General features: G+C 43.0%; 1 long non-coding RNA gene across 3 annotated transcripts in view; it reads left to right on the forward strand.

Moving 5' to 3' along the window:
- LOC311255219 overlaps positions 1–17,194 on the forward strand; it is an 80,051-nt gene that overhangs the window by 39,897 nt on the left and 22,960 nt on the right. The window contains exon 3 of one of the 3 annotated variants that reach the window (XR_014622339.1): positions 12,106–12,151. The exons of 1 other annotated variant lie outside the window; for it this stretch is intronic. This is a non-coding gene — a long non-coding RNA (uncharacterized lncRNA). Of the gene's footprint in view, positions 1–1,494; positions 1,616–12,105; positions 12,152–17,194 lie in introns of those variants that run through there. One more of the 3 variants, XR_014622340.1, reaches the window with a different exon arrangement.

The raw sequence follows: 17,194 nt of genomic DNA on the forward strand, positions 1-17,194 counted from the left end.
AAGAATAGATTTTAAAATCCTGCTGTTAGTTAATAAAGCGCTGAATGGTTTCGGCCAAAATACATTTCTGATCTGCTGCTATGTTATGAACCATCCAGACGTCTGAGGTCGTCAGGTACAGGTCTGCTTTCAGTCCCTAGAGTCAAAACTAAACATAGAGAAGCAACATTCAGTTATTATGCGCCACATATCTCCCAGAAAACTGCAGGTCTGCTCCAACTCTCACCTCTTTTAAATCAAGGCTGAAGACCTTTCTGTTTGCCACTGCTTTTCACTGAAGCAATTTCAAGGCTTTGAACTGCACTGTGACTTTTATTTTCTAGTCTTGTCTCTTTTAAACCCATTCTATTTAAGCTTACTTTCCTATTTCTAACTTGTCTTAATGTTTTGTTTCTTGATGTCTTCCTACTTGTTTTTAATGTATTTTAAATGCAATTTTTAATTTCTTTTAATGTCCTTTTTATATCCCTGTTAAGCACTTTGAGTTGCCTTGTGTCTGAATTGTGCTATACAAATAAACTTGCCTTGCCTATGGAGATGATGCACTGTCTCGTCTAGTCGCATTTGTGTGAACTAGAAGGTTTTCAGAACTTTGCAGACTGGCAAAAAGCAAGTAGGCTCAAGGTAGAACTCATATCGTTGGTAATATTTGGTCTTTACAGGGCTTAAAATGTAGACAGTGAAGATGGATGGTTTAATATTCCATAGCTCTAATAAGATTTGTTGTGTCAAAACAAAGACTCAAAGACTTTTTCCCTCCTCTCCGAACCCTTGAAAAGATGTATTGTAAATTGCAATCGTGTTGTCTTACTCTGAAACTGTAAAAGAACATCCACACTGGCAATGACATGTTCGGCTCTGTAGTCTACACTGTGGGGCTCTACCCAGCTGGAGCAGTTTGACTATGAGCACTTCTTCTCCTCTTCTTCTTTTCTTCTTCTTCTTCTTCTTCCTCTTCTTCTCCTTCTCCTTCCCCCTCTCCTTCTTCTCTGTGTTTGGTGGATCACAAACCCAGTTTAAAGATGCATACACCACCTACTGTATCAGAGTGTGTAGATGCTGCGCTTAAGTGAATGAAAGCAGCTTTGCTACGTATTATCAGGTGTATTTATCGGCTACAATTCCAGCGACATATCGCCCTGGTACATGTTTTGTATCCCAATCTGTTTTTTACTCTCAGAAGAAATACGAAGAATCAAAGGTGCTCTGCTGTCCCTCAGCACAAATGTTTTTGACACATTCTCATTCAGAAAACAAACACACAGCGTGATTGTTTGGTTTTGAGTGAGTGAAAATCTTTTACATGCAGCAGAGATTACACTGACTGAAAATGGAAGTGTTTGGTGGGAAAAAATAGCACTCCCCAGTGAATTGCATTAAAGTGTGTGAATGTGTGTGCAAACCCCTCACTAATGCCCATCTCCCCCCTTTTCTATGACTTCCTTTGCCCCCCTCCCCTCACCCCTCTCCCGCTTGCGGCCACCGCTCTCCCAGTCTCTGTCGCCCTGCGATCTTATCACACCTCTTCTGATTTCATTTGACCGTCGCCAGCTAATCAGAGGCCAACATCTGGATGGTTCCCATGGCAACCGACAGGACCAAATATTCTGGGCCTTAAAAGGTGGGTCGAGGTCTGGTTGGTTGGAGGTGGTTGTGGAGGTGGAGTGGGGGGGATGAGAAATGCCCTGAGATTGACAGCTCTGATGGACAGAGCAGAACAGAGGCCTGAATGGCGCTACACTGCCACTGTGTTTTCGACGTGTGTGTGGGTGTGTATGTGTTACCTCATTTCCCCTGAGTCCACTGCCCATCCCATGGACCCAGTGGGAAAGGGTGGAGTAGAGGGCTGTTTGTTTGTGAGTCTGTGTATGTGTGAGGGAGAAAGGGTGCAGGGCTATAGATGGAGCTATTTTCTAACTATACCAAAGAGCAGCAGCAACACTGGCTACAGCTTATAAATACATTCATACACACAATAGTTTTTTTTCCAGTAGCGGGAGAGGGGAAGTGCGCTGAGCAGTGTATGGACCTCTGCTGCCTCCATATTGAGTCACTAAGAGCTTTACTGCATCTTCGCAGCCTTATTTAACTTATTTAATAACCGTAGCTGCCGGTAGATTGTATGTTCGTTTGCTTCCTTGTCCTTAAGATGCAGTTTTGTCATTGATTATCTGAGAGACAAACTCACATGTGATTGATCAGTGGATTGTCTGATCACTTTACCTGTTAATTACTGTCACTGTCCTTCCTGCTCCTCTGGTCCGAGCAGCCTTCCCCACACTGCTCTGCCTCTCTTCTTCATGTATTCATTTACACGGGTCCATTAAAGTTGGGCTCCCCCAGGGCAAGTAAAAACCTCATTTAGCGCAGCCTGCTCAGCCAAGACGGGAAACGCCAGACCCCTTCAGCCCTAACTGGATTAAGAGCCAGCCAACGGATGGGCCGCGGGACAGAACTCCCTGGTCCAACCACTTAAGACCACACCACACCAAAACAGAGAAGTGGGATGTGAGGGGAAAAATAGATGAGTTAATACTGTAGCATGAGTTTCCACCAACTCATACATCACCCTGGAGTTCATAGAAATACTTACTATCTTCCTGGACTTTTGGTCAAATCCCTCTGGGCATACAGTCAAAGGTGCTATATTATTTTTGTTCTCTATTTCACTTTTTTTCCCCCTTTCTTGTTAGCATACTTTAAAGTAAAGTGGGTAGGGGCAGCCTATGTATGATTGTGAACGATAAACAAATACTGACTTACACAGGAGAAAACGTACAATCCATTAAATATTCAAAGCTAAAGCAGCTACAATCAGAAGTTTAAGTTAGCCACAAAACATCCTCTGACTTAAATGTTCCTGAATCCTGATTGGTGCGTGTGACATAGTTCAGGCTGTGCCTTGCCCATTTCCAACCAGTGAGACGAGCACAAATACAGAGATTTTTAATATGAAATAACCAAAATTTATGTTGGAACCTCATCACTCATATTAAGAAGTTGATTGAGGAAATAGGTTGTCAGGGCCTTGAAAGTTTTATATGTATTCAAATTGATTTTAGTTTGCTGACAAAAGTTAAAAAAACAGTTGAGATAATCTAATTTACTGATCTACTGACTCAACAGATAAAGAACGTAGTGCTAGACACAAAAACCCAAAGTTGTGAAATTACTAGACAAAATGATTTAATGGCAAATGATTTCAGGGAAGTGCAGTACAACAACACCACAGAAATGAGCACCTGAAAACCCCTTCTTCATCCTTAGATTTACAAGCCCCTTTTTCTTTTTCTTCACAGTGCACTTCCTCATAGACAAAACAATAACAAATACCAAAATTTATAGCCATTTAAAATACAACCTTTTCTCTTAACTTTAAGTATGTGTAATCCAAACTGGTCTTTACTTCAGAGTTGTCACATTTCAGTGTAACCAAGATCATTTTGCCAGTTCATAATGTAATATATGTATGCATAAAGAAATTCTTTGTTAGCATGTCATGAAAATCATGGTAGTACATAACGTACTGACAAGGACTTTTAGTTATTACAAGCACTTTGTTATAGTGAACCAGAATGATGCATTTATATACAATGTGAGTTGGGTGTTACAGAGGATTAAAGCCATTTCAAAGTGTCAGGTTAAGTGTTTGAATGATCACTGTCATAAACACACTGGTATGTAAGTTCTCATCGTCCCAGCCCTACCTCCCTCCCTACCTCTCTTATCTGGCTCTCTCTTGTGTCACATTTTAAGACTATTCTCTGATGATTTACATGTCTTCTCTAAACAGGCAGACAAAGATCACAGATCTCCCCAGCACAACCCCTAACACCATTATCTCCCTGCTAGATATTAGTCACATGGGACATTAAAGTGTTTTATTACATGGAAAGAAACTTAGTTTGTTTTTATCCACAATGATTCATTTGTTATTGCTGTTAGTCATCTGAATGTGTGCCTTTGGTTTCATAAGAAGAACTAACTTCAACGATCAGACTTTTTTCTCGCCAAGTGTACCTGATGTTCTCCCTTTGTTGATTCAGCTACACCGTAAATGCACTACAGGGCTCCTCTGATGAGGGGAGTAAAAGCAAGGTCAGGGCAGCACAGAAAATCGTTTTTAAGACAAAGTTTCGAGGAGGTAAAGGTGGGGTTAAGAGTCGGAGACAGAGACAGGGTGGGACGTTCCTCAGAGATCACAGCATACCAAGAGAGAGGAAGACAGAGATGGCGGGAGGGAGGGAGGGAGGCACGCTTTAGTCCTATACTAACAAAAATGTTGTTTGATCTGTCAGAAGCAGTAATTCTCAATAATAAACTGAAGCACAGTTTCATCTCCCTTCGCCCCGCTTTCCTTTTAGTTTGATACCTAAATAGATCTTCTCTAGTTCCCTTGCTGACGTTCCTTTAGAGGTCAGCAGCCTTTGAATTTAGGCACAGTTTACATTGGGGTGCTTTAATGTCTATACGATGAAATTCAGATGATTTAAATTATGGTATTGATTGTTGAACTCACTTATCTTGACCAGTTTATAAATGAAGATGTGTGATATGGTAGTGAAATGTGATAGACGCTGAATCGAATCCTGTTATATGAATCATATTATCTAATATTGTTTATTACCTAGTAAAAACCAGTCAGCCCACAACAACTTGGAGCTTCAGTTGACAGTTGTGGGTGTTTCCTCATTGACGCCATGCACTATTGGTCAATTTGAATCAATTTGAAAGAACACATCGTTGCACACCAAAATACATCAGCCATGCCAACAGCAGACTGGCCTTACAAACACTACCGTTAGAGATAATACCCCAGGGAGCCCAGAGGACAGAGTGAGTGAGGGCGGGGGAGAAAATGAGAAAAATGGGAGAGAATAGGATGGGGTGGGGGGGAATAAAGGAGAGCTCTGAGAAAGTCATTGAGTATCAGGGGAGTTGTATAGATCTGTTATGGTGTCGCTGTAATTAAGAGGGACAAACAGAATGTGTAGAGGGAGTATAGCAGGGTGTAAATGCATTAGGGCCCCCTAACCACAGCCTGCTGGGATCAATAAGTCTCCATTCACATCAGGCTAGACAGGAGCTGTCCAGCTCTCTGAGTGCTGAGCCTCACTTTCTGCAGCATTAAGTCGGACTCAGGCTGGGACTGCAGGGAAGCGCTAAAATGATGTCTAAAAATGATGTATTGATTTGTATAATACACTGAAGGAATTTCATGTCAGACACCTGTTGAAGGCAGCAAAGAGCAGATAGGAATAGGGAAAGACAGAGGAACCAGCAGGGTAAGATAATAAAATAAAAGTGATCAGACAAGAGCGACGGAAAACGGGAGCCCACATTGAGGAGATGATGACAGGCGGAGGGAGGAGCACTGATAACCTTGCTGGCTTAAAAGCTTCCTCCGGAGCCTAATCAGACGTCCCAATTACAGCCCCCACCCCAACCCCCCCGATAAACGGCATTATTAATTAAAAGGCTCCAATTGAATCTGTGTCTGATGGACGAGCCTCGGGACGATTAGCTACAAGACCTGACAGAGCTTATTTCTGCATGATGGAGTCTGTCGATAAAGGAGAAGGAGACAAGTCAACACACTGATACAATGTCATACACACTGAGAGGCGGACAAACACACTGACAAAGCATTCAATTAAAGATTAATGCTCTATACCTGATATCACAAATATCAATATCATATAAGAGAATAGTTTCTATATACAGCTTTTTTAAGATTATTTTTTGCCTCAATTTGACAGCTGATGGTAGAGATACAGGAGATCGGAGACATGGGGAAAGAGAACAAGGAAGATGACTTTGTAGCATTGCAAATACATGGTGTGTGTCTGCTATGCCTGTCATATCATTTCATCCCTCATGAAAATACTACAAACAAATGTAATCTATGCGCTGCCAACATGAAAGAAAACAAAACTTTAGATACCGACAGCTCAGCAAACTCCACCTTTGAGGAATATCCTCTTACATTTGAAAGCTACAGAATGAATCTAATATGATGAGACTGTTTTCTCTGAATCTAACCTGGTAACTGCTAGCAACTTAAAAATATGTTCAAGAAATTTCCCTTTTAAATACAAGCAGTCATGTCTCAATAATTTGACACATCTGAAGTCACTGGTGCATTGAAGTATCAGTACCTGTTTCAGAATGTCATTGAATTGTTGTTGCATTATTATTTTGCTGAAAAGAGTAAAAACAAAAACACTCGTTCAAAAAGAAAACGCTTTAAATAATTTTTACCATCAAAAATGTGTTTCTACTTCTGAAGCAGCAGATAAATGCCTGTCCTCTGGTTCTGAAAGTATTGTTATCTATAAAAGGGGGTCCACTTTTACATTTATGATGCTGCTTCTTTTCTCTTCATGGTTTAAACAGTCATACGTCAGGTTAATAATTGTCGTCTGTAGTTCATAGGCATAAATGGCTAGAAGCTAATACATTTCTTACAAAATTACACCAATTTTCTGACCTTTGCAGCATATTTTGGTCCCTGTGCCCATCTTTTGTGTGATGTTTCCACTTTATACTATCTATTAAACACACATTCTCACATTTAGGTCGCACACATCTCCGGGTCAAAGTTTTGCGGTAGCTGTTTAATTGTTTATGGGGAGGTATGTAGACATGGCTTGGCTTGGCTTGGCTGGGACGACCCACCTTTACCCCTGCCCCCCCCCCAGGGAGCCCTGGGGAATCAGATAAGACCGGGTTCCCAGATCAGGGTCAGATTGACAGTTGAGTGCCTGAGGAAGAGTGATGGGTTTGGGATTGAGATTGGGAGGAGGGTCCCTTATACCAGAGGGCCCCTCAGGGACCTCCAGAGCCAAGAAAATATGTTGAGTGTAGTGATACAGGTTATTTTATTAGGGAGAAATCGCTCTGATGACGATTCAGTAAAAATGTAGACTTTATTTTTATTCAGTGAGTCCGGATTTGATTGAGGGGCAGAACTGTGGTTTCACTCTTGCTAATTAGTTTGATTGTATCCAATTGGCTCAAGCTTGTGGATGTGAGCAATAAGATATTTGTAGCCGATGAGATCGCAGCTTGACAAGGAAACTGATTGTAATTAAAGTCCCCTGGGACCCTTCCTCTCCTCCTCCTGTTCCACGATAAAACAAGATAATGAGAGTTTTCCCACGTATGTATCAACCATGGATGCATCAACATGCTATAAGAAGGGTCAAAGGGTAGATGCAACGATTTTATCTTGGGAAAACCATTTCATGTGAGAAGCGAGAATTACCCTTGAGGAAAAATAAATAAATGGCCAAATTATCTCTTAAAATGAGTCACCAATGGTAGATTTAATCAGAAACAAAATGGAATATTTACTACTTTGGTTATGCATCTTAAGCAAACTTGTAAACTCTGGTAACAAGTTGTGGCTTTGTGATTAACTGGTTTCTCCTACTTAAAGACACTTGTTTTAAATAGTAATTTAAAGGCAGAAGATGTAATCAGATTGTAAAATGATGTGTATCTCAACTGAGAGGGGATTGTATTCTGCATTATATTTAAAATGAAAAAAAAAAAAGAAGAAGAATAATCAGGCTAGCTGGAAAACAAAGGCGATGTGCTCTCAAGGCCATCGAGGACTCCTCCAGGGCTGCTGACTTAACCAGAGAAATAATGTTGCTGCAGACACAAACTGCATTATTGTTCTTAGCCTGCAGACAACCTTTCACATATTTTCCCCTTTCGGTTGATGCAGCTTTGAGACTTCATGTCTCTGCTCGACACACACTCACACAGTCTCTCTCTCACACACACACTCACACAGTCTCTCTCTCACACACACACACACACACACTCGATTATATACACATACTCATGCCCCTTATAACCGTGAACTGACCTATTAACCCAGTACACAGCGCCATTTACATTCAGTCACACACACTCACATATGATTACACACTTATATATTGCACTATGTAGACACACAGAGTTATGGACGTTCATGTACTGTATCCGTGTACCACACATATACACACAAGCAGAACCGCACACAGTGTCGGTCAGTCAGACTAACTGGCTCTCGGACTAATTGAGTAGAGTGTGTGGCCCCGTGTGGCCCCGGTCTGACCCCTCTGTAGCCAAGGACACCACTGAGCCTCTGCTTTGATACATTTGATACGGTTTAAGTGAGGAATGAAGACCTAAGCCTGTTTACATTTGAACTGGATTAGAGTTGGGGTGACAGTGCAGTAACGAGAAAGAGAGAGAGTGAGAGTGAGAGTGAGAGTCGGGGAAAGCAGAAGTATTGGAGGGCTTGAAAAGAGGAATCAGTGGCCTTTATTGTAAATGTAACAGGTGGTACTATCACTTTGTGTTTCATTTGTGTTTCTGTTACCTTTTTATTTAAAGGGGTAATGTGAAAGAAATTACCAAAAATGTAGTTTAAAATATTAAAAAAGACTACAATTGCACTCAGTAGAGCGTATACCTCCATCAAAATGAATATACATGCATTATTCCCTGAGAAATTAACAAAATGTTGAAAAATGTCTTCTCTCACAATGTTAAAGAAAGTACAAAAAAATCCGGATCTGTCCCTTCATCCAGCATCAAAAGTGAATGGGGTCTGTCCTTGGTTGAGACCGATCCTCCATCCAAGTTTGGTGGAAATTTGTTCCGTAGTTTTTGTGTAATCCTGCTGACAAACCATCAGACAAACAAACAAACAAACACAGGTGAAAACATAACCTCCTTGGTAGAGGTAATAAAACTCACCAAAACAGTTTTGGTTTGTCTTCCCAAAATCACTGCTAGTTTAGGAGTCACAGTCCTGATCCAAGCTGCTGTAAATCACCTCCTTACTGTATCATTTGTCTTCAAACTGGCATCCATTGGTCTGCAAGGCTGTGTTCAGTCCCAGTTCGATGTCCAGCTGCGCTCACGGGGTGGTGGCTGGACCCAGATAAGCTGATTCCTGTTGCCTGTGGTGACTCCCCCATGATCCAAGGTCACTGCCCAGGCAAACTGCAGTCAGCTAATTAGGCCACTAGCTCCATAGCTAATGAGCTAACAGCAGCTAGCTACAGCCAAAAATAGTGAGCTGCAGTTAGCGATCATGCTGAAGATTAATTCAAATTAATTGCACCTTTAATCTCTTTTGTGTTTCACAGGGTTGTGATAGGTTGAGGATGTTGTTTCTGCAGTTACTCCGTTAAAACATCTGAGTTGTGTGACTTTATTTTTAGTTTTGTACATGTGGCCTACCTTCAGGGAGTGTGTGTTGTTGCACCCATGCAGTAACTCTCTTAGTCAGGGATTTTTCGTTCACTGTTTTTTATGGGTATCATTCCATTATGTATTAGTAAAATGGGTCCCTACACATTATTGTAATGGAGTGACAGAGAGCAGGAGAAATCTGATATCTCTCCCCGTTTGTGTGTGTGTCTTGTTCTTTCCCTTGTTCTCTTTCTCCCTTTCGTCGTTGCTCTCTCCCTTTTCCTGAAGTAATGATTTGATGTTGCTAATGGCTTCCTAAATTTTGTAGAAAGGGCAGAACAAGCACTGTCTAGAGTTTCAGACGCTGGAGGTCTGCCAGACAAGGAGGGAAAGTGAGGAGGGGTGGTGGTAGTGGGTGGGTGGAGGCCGCGTTGGATACTGTAGGTAAGGAGGTCGAGTAATGAGTGTGGGGATCAAGGGGGTGTTATCCTCATAATGGCTTCCTTTCAAGATATTAATATTTCCTGTTGTTCCAACAACCATACGTCACAAAAAGGGGAGAAATTCCCCCAATAAATCAAAGTGCTTGAAGCCTGAACTGTCTTCTTTCTCAGAAATACTAATGGCAATGGAGTCGTTAAAGGACAAACCATAAAAATACTTTTGAAACAGTGATTCATTACAGCATAAATTAACTGACATAAAAAAAAACAAGTCACAAATCCTAGATTTGGCAAGGCTATAACTACAGTAAGTAAGTGATAACATTTAGCCTCAAGGTGTGTCTGGCCACTGCTGGGACTAACACTCATGGACGCACAGCCTCGCCGCTGCCAGTAGAATGGATTCTATTGTTGGAGCGCTCTACTGCTCATTCAACTTAGCCCACATGAAAGTCAATGGAAGGGAGAATGACGAATGGATGTGTGGGTGCTTGTCGTTTACATGGTTGTATGCTTGCTGCTGTGTGTGTGCGTGCCCGTGCGCGAACACTCAGCGGCGTGATTGTGTGTGTTTGCTTGTTTGTCACATGATGTCCTGTGGCAATCCCTAACTAACCGTACAGGCGCCAGTGGAAGGTGGGGGGGTGGGCGGGTGGGGGCGAGACACGGGCATGAGAAGATGCAGAAGAGGGAAGAGGAGCTATGGAGCCGCAGAGGGGGGCACTCTGGCTGACTGCTGTCACATGAGGGGCATATAATGAAGCCAAACTACATTCAAACAGTTGGATAACTCTGCAAATGACTCATGACCTGACTTAGCACTGTGTAAACATGGAGCTAATGTTCAGTCTTCTGAGCGAACCGACATATCAGAGGAAACTTTTCTGGCAGGGCTGTGAACAGAGTATATCGATGTGAGCTTAACAGTTGCACCCATTAAAAATCTAATGCACACTGAGGAATTTGGACACAGATTTTGAACTTCTCACTGTCCTTTGATACTATGTGTGTGTGTGTGTGTGTCCTCGAAATTTAGATCTGCTGCCAGTATTCAGTATGGTGCCTGTAAAGTATAATGGAGGTATTAAAAATACTTTGCCGAGGCAGAGCATTTCATCACTGTCAAATTAAAAATGAAACATTATGCCAAGGTGGTATTTGTGAGCAAAATGCCCTAGGTGGCTTGACAGGAGTCCAGAGTCGGCGGACAAAGGATGGACACAAGCGATGGGCACAAAAAGGAAACAGTGTCTGTGTGTGGCTCTTTATCACAGAGGCTTAGTGATGCTGTCATATCTAATGCTCACACTCCATTAATCACACATCCTGTGTGTGACTGGGTTTGCGTGTTGGATGGCACTGTTGGGAGTGTGCGTGTGCACAACTCCATGTAGGCGAGGTGGTAGTGTTTACCCAGAGCATAAGCAGCGGTTGGCCGCAGGCCTGGTACGCCTGGCCATGATACGCCACTGTGAAATGTGGCTGACAGAGGCAGCCTGTTGCCCTCTCCACTGTAATTGTGTGTGTCTTTGTGTGTGTGCACAGTCTGTGCACTCCTTTGGTGTGTCTAAATTGTTTGTAGGTTTCATTGACATGTGGGCACGTACGTATTTCCTCTGTCTTCAATATACAGACCTCTATGTGTCGATATAAGGAGAGCAACCACTCACCTTGATTTTATTCCCCCGGACAAGGTCAGAAAGATGCTTTTTAATGCCGAAAGGAACAGTAGGTTTGTAGTTAATGGCTGTATGGTTACAGAAGAGAGTGGTAGAGAGAAACAGAGAATGATAATGGGGTGGGAAAGGGGAAATGAATCAATGGAAGGCCCTGCCATCCAGGCTTATTCAGCAGGCCTCTCTCCCCTCGTCTGTCGTCTATTTTTTCCCCCTCTTTTCGTTCTTGAGCTCTTGATCACTTCTCTTTCCCCTCTCCGCTGCATTCCGCACGGTTTTGTCATCCTGCCAAGGAAACGAATCAGAGAGCCCTCTCTCAGCCACCACACTTTTCCTTTGTCTCACTCTGCCTTTCTCTGCCTCCGTCCGCTCGTAGTTCGGTCTGCACCCTACTGTCTGAGCACACTTCACTTTGACCTCCCCCCTCACGGCCTATGATGTCACATCGAGAGCAAAGGCTGTTGGGAAATGACCCAGGGTTGAACAGGCTTGTGTCCAGCACACATATCTTGGTGTCGTAAACTTCTCATTCTTCGCTTTCAGAGAGTGCTTCCCTTGTTTGGAGAAAGTGTCTCCTGTTTCAAGAAGTCTTTCCTGGCCTTTTAAAGAGTTTCCCCAAGTTTTTAAAGTGGCTCCCCAATTTCCTATTTCTCTTCCAAGCTAATTTGATGCGTCTGTACGTGCCAGTTATCATGCCACAGAGCTTGTTACTTGCACCAGTAATTGAATGAAGCCGTTTACATCGCTGACTTTTAATTAATTTTCATGTGTTGTTCTCTTTTTTCCAGATGATCTCCAGTGAACCATGGCAGTGGTGAAATGTTTTAATCAGACGGGTAAATGGAATAATTCTATCAGTCAATTTGGTCTTGTCTTTATTTTTACATGGGTGATTAAACATGTTACCAGTTGTTCAACTGGCAGGGTGGATTAGCTGGATTAGATGCTCTATATTTGTGTGTGTGTGCACGCATCAGTGCGTGTGTATATAATGCATTTGTATGAGTGTGTGTGTGCGATGCCAATTAATGATGGTTTGGCAGGCTAAAAGTCAATCAGAGGCATAAACGTAGCACAGAGAAAGAGATTCAACACAACCAGAGCAAGAGAACAGAGATTATACCTGTCCACATGACCTTTGGCCCCTTTAACAGCCAGAGCCACTGGAAGGAGAGGTAAGGATCACTTTGAGCTTGTTGTTTGCCTGCATCTTCACTGCACGTTGAAGCTGTTTTTGACACTTCAACCCTCTCACCATGGACTCTGTCTATATTCTTCGCAGCCTTTAGTGCTGTGAGCAGCTCGGTGGTGAACGTGTCGCTCTGCCGTCTCTTTCCAGCTCTTATCAGGTCAGATAGCCCTCAGATAGACACTCCGACCCGCACAGTCAGAGGCTCCGCTAGCCACAGCAGCTGATGGAGCCGATGCAAGGCCGCTGTGACGACGAAAGGACAGGGCCTTATCTGTCGTCATGATGGAATGATGACAATCTGCTCTTGGCTGTGTATTTTTTACAGGACAATAAAAATGTACACCTGTTCAGGCATGTAAAGCACAGAGTGATCAGGTGCACTACGATATCCACTTTTAAGACAAGTTCGTAATATCATGCGTTCGTAAAATTACGTTGGGACGTGTTTGTCTCCTCAACCAGGGAGTCGTCAAGCAAATGATCACGGTCATGCAGAAACCGCAGGGAAGTGAGTTTATGTCGCTGGCCCGTTTTTTTTGACTCATCGTGCTCTCACAGCGGTGTCTTTTCTTTCCGACAAATATGACAGATGCATATCAAGCTGCGCAGTCTGCTCAGGGGAGATAAGGACCAGTTAGGCGCTGGGGTTGCAACATCCCACCGAGCCAATGAGTGAGCACAACGCCTTTTTCATACCGATCCTCAACAGATAGGCCTGTAGTGCGTGTGCGAGTGTATGCGTGTGTGATGTCTCTGATAATTTCTGTCTCCACTGAATTCTGGCATCTACTGTGTAATGGTTGCAGGTCTGCACATGTCTCCTGTCCTGAAAAAGTAAAACAAAAGTTAAATAAGGAGGGACGGTCGAAGGGCAGGTTGTCTCTCCTGGCGTGCATGTTAAGGTGACTGAGGTAATGCATGCAACAGATTTTACTGACCTAGTAATCAAAAAATAGGAGGGGCTCAATTACAAAGCGCTAACTGTCTGCTTACTTTTAGAAAAGAATAAAACATTGATTCACTAATAACAAAAACGTTCTTTCTCTCTTTTATCAGCCCTTTGGATCTAATAAAGCTCCTCACATCCCCAATTTTGCCCCTCAGAAAATAAATAATCATCATCATCTTTCTCATCTCCCTCTGAAATGTCCTTGTGGTCCTTTAATAATTTCACCATATTAGGTTTTTTTTAAATGCAATTCACTGTGTTTCATTTATTGTTTCCTCTCCTTAAAACTGTCCTCTGTGTGTGTGTGTGTGTGTGTGTGTGTGTGTGTGTGTGTGTGTGTGTGTGTGTGTGTGTGTGTGTGTGCGTGTGTGTGTGTGTGTGTGTCGGCCTATCTGTAGTAACCTGACAAGTATTGGATAAACAAAGCCAGACACAACAAAAACTCCTACTGGAGATAAACACTGAGAAAAGGGTTTTAGGAATGCCCTCACCTCATGCCTTGTTTCTGCATGAGTGAAGAGATGCACCGAAGTGAAATGAGGCCTGGCTAGCTGGCTCCTTCTTTGAGATTTAGCAGTCATGTCAGCATTTCTCTGTTGTACCTCCGCATACAGGCAAACTTGTTATAATCAGGAGTGTATTCTGCAAGCAAGTGATCTAGCACATACCTCAATGCATTAAGAGTAGCTATGCTTTGTTGTGTGAACAACCTGGTCCATGAGAATTAAGTAGACTTCAACGTGAATTCAGGACAGCCAGAGAGCAACGCTGTCACTTAATCCACCGCAGAAGCAACCATCGTCAGGCTACAATAGCAAGTTGAACAGCTTGAGATTCTGAGCAGGGCTCGGCAGGTCTCTGTGGGCTTCTACTGTCCTCCACAGTCCTCCTGTTCCCTGTCTGGTCATCAGTCCCTGTGGGAGTGTCCAGAGGATCCATCCAGGGGTAGGCACCTGGGCCCCATCCTCTCACTCCTGGCCACGGGCCAAGGTGCCCTTGACTCCCCCACTCACGCCTTTCTCCAGTTACCTGCCAGTGAAAGCGAGTGGAGCGGGGCGGGGGCTGGGAATGGCAAGGGACATTATATGGGCGCGGAAGAGGATGGCAGGTCCAGACGCCCACTCCCCTGAGCCCTCCCAGGCATTAGTACTGTACTTGCCCCCCGCTTTTTTCAATGGGAGCCTCCAGATGAATGGGCTCATTTGTCCTTAGACAGTGGGGATGAATTTGTCTGTCGGAGCAGGTGAGCAGGAGGGCCTCAGCCCGGCAGAACACGGCATGAATGAGAGCTGAACACTACCTGTCCCAGGTGAACATCCTGAATGCTCCCTGTCCCAGGTGAGAGGAGACTGACCTCGTTTTCAGGGTGAGTTGAGGGAGGGGTGCCCTGCATGTCCACACCCTGTGTCTGACAGCTACTTCTTTAGCAGATCATGCCCTGACTACCGTAGAAAAGAACGTGTGGACCGGCCAGAAGAGTGATGCTAAGTCATAATGGTCTTAGTTTAATGTTACGTAATCATCTGGGAGTACAACATAGCAGCCACAAATACCTGTAACTCTATGCACTCATAAATCTCTTTCATTATTACTACACTTTACCCAGAAACCTTTTTTAAAACCACAGACTGTGGCAATGAGGTATATCTACAGCCACTGATGACTAATATGAAACACTCTCCCTGTTTCTTTCCCTCTTTCACTTCTCTACTTTCATATTCGCTATCCCATTGATGCTGGTAAAATATTCACAGTAGTCTTTCTAAAGGTAAAAACATATTGACAAATTAAGTTTTTTGACATTTATATTTTTTAAAAGTTTTTTTGTAAAATGTATTATTATTAAGTAATTAGAATGGCACTCAGTAGAGTGCATACCTCTGCCAAGGCCCAACAGTCCCCTTTAATTCAATCAAGCTTGAAGCTGCTGTAAGCACTGTTGTTGTTTGCAGTTAGCAATCTCCTCTGTACGTCGTCACACTTGCATGACTCCTTTCTTTATTTCGAGGCAGCTCTGTTTGCCTCTTTCTTTTTTTCAAGCATTTTTCATCAGCTGGCCTGTTTGGTAGTATAAGCCGTCACACTGGAGCGCTGGAATTGGTAGCTTTCCCTGTTCTGCTATTGCCGGTGTAGGAACTAGTACAGGAGGATCATGCTCTCTGTGTGTTCACCGAGCAGACGTGACCGCCAATATCAACTAAAATATATTCAAATTCACTATATCCAGATTTTTCTTTTATCAAATTATACTCAGTCAGCCACCTAATCGTGCCTGATTATTTTCAAGATTCATGCATTACTCCCTAAGAAATTCATAAAAGTGTCAAAAACACCATACATCACAGTGTTAAATAAAGTGAGGAAAAAGTCCTTCATCCAGATCCGCACCAAAAGTTAAAGGGGTCTATTCTGGGCCAGGACCCATCCTCCATCTAAGTTTTGTGGAAATCTATTCAGTAGTTTCTTTGTCATGCTGACAAACCAACCACCAAAAAAACAAACAGACAAAGATGAAAACGTGACCTTCTTTGCAATAGCCCAAATAATTCAACAAATGATTAACATTAACAAAGCCAGTGGTTACTGATTTCAGTAGTGGCAGCTCTTACTACATACAGGATGAAACCTTGCAGAGAATTACACTTAAATACTGTAAAAACCCCGCAATCAATCTCTTTTTACTGTCTCTGTCAGACCTCTATGGTCTCAATTGCTCCTAATAGCACAACATAAGTATTTCCTGTTTGAACTTCTCACTTCCTGTTTTTTTGTTTTTTTTCACTGCTTTGAAAAGCCATGTCCTCAGTCAAGTTTGGTATGCAGCTATAACTAGCAGAAGGCCGTTCAAGGTCCACATAGGTCATGGGGGAGACAAAAATGATGCAAGATCAAAACACTTCTGACTCTTTCTGGGTAATTTCTGACATTTGGAGAGATCATCAGTGAGATTTGGCATTCTGGCAGGTCAGGATGCGGTTGTTTCCTGTCAACGGAGGTCATCACTGATTATCTGCTGTCAGCTCTGCTTCTCACTGAGTGACAGTTATTCCTGTCAAAGCTGTGCAGATCAGATCGTCGCATCATCGCATCATCACTACGTGGTATGGTTGATTAATCTGAGAAGTGTTAAGAGTTATTCGAGTGTCAAATGGTTTCTGTGAATAGTGCTCACCAGGTGTTTAAATGTACCCACCTTTTCCTGTCAGGGGTATTTCTATGAATTTGTCCATGAAAAGAGGAAGTTCACGTGTGGGTCTTAACATAGCACACTCACTATGACTCTGTAATCATTAGAATTCAGACAGTTCAGAGTTAAGTTGAAGCTTCATCATGGCATTGCAAAGCACAAGTTCTCTTTTTGCTCCATGGCAGTAAACAAGTAACTTACTGAGTGACTGAACTTGATGGCGGGTAAAAGCAGAGCTAGTGTGTTTTTATTATCTAAATACTGTCCCATCTCACAGCCTTAATATCCTTCTAGGGGATTCTTCTTTAGTTAGGCCAAGGCAAAGGTCAACCCCCAGTGCAGCACACACATGAAGAGACCTGCATCTGAACTGCGCTCCACTTCCTTTCATCTTCTATGTCTCTCTCTCCCTAACTCAACTTTGTGAGGGGATGGTCGGGATACCTTTTGATTCCGCTAATTCAATTTGATGGGAAAACAAATACACTGGGGGAGTGGGAGACAAGGAAGGAGTGGGAGTATTAGGGGTTGTGGAGAGGGGGAGAATGA

Source organism: Pagrus pagrus (assembly GCF_965226575.1).
Source record: "Pagrus pagrus genome assembly, chromosome: 3".
Lineage (NCBI taxonomy): Eukaryota > Metazoa > Chordata > Actinopteri > Spariformes > Sparidae > Pagrus > Pagrus pagrus.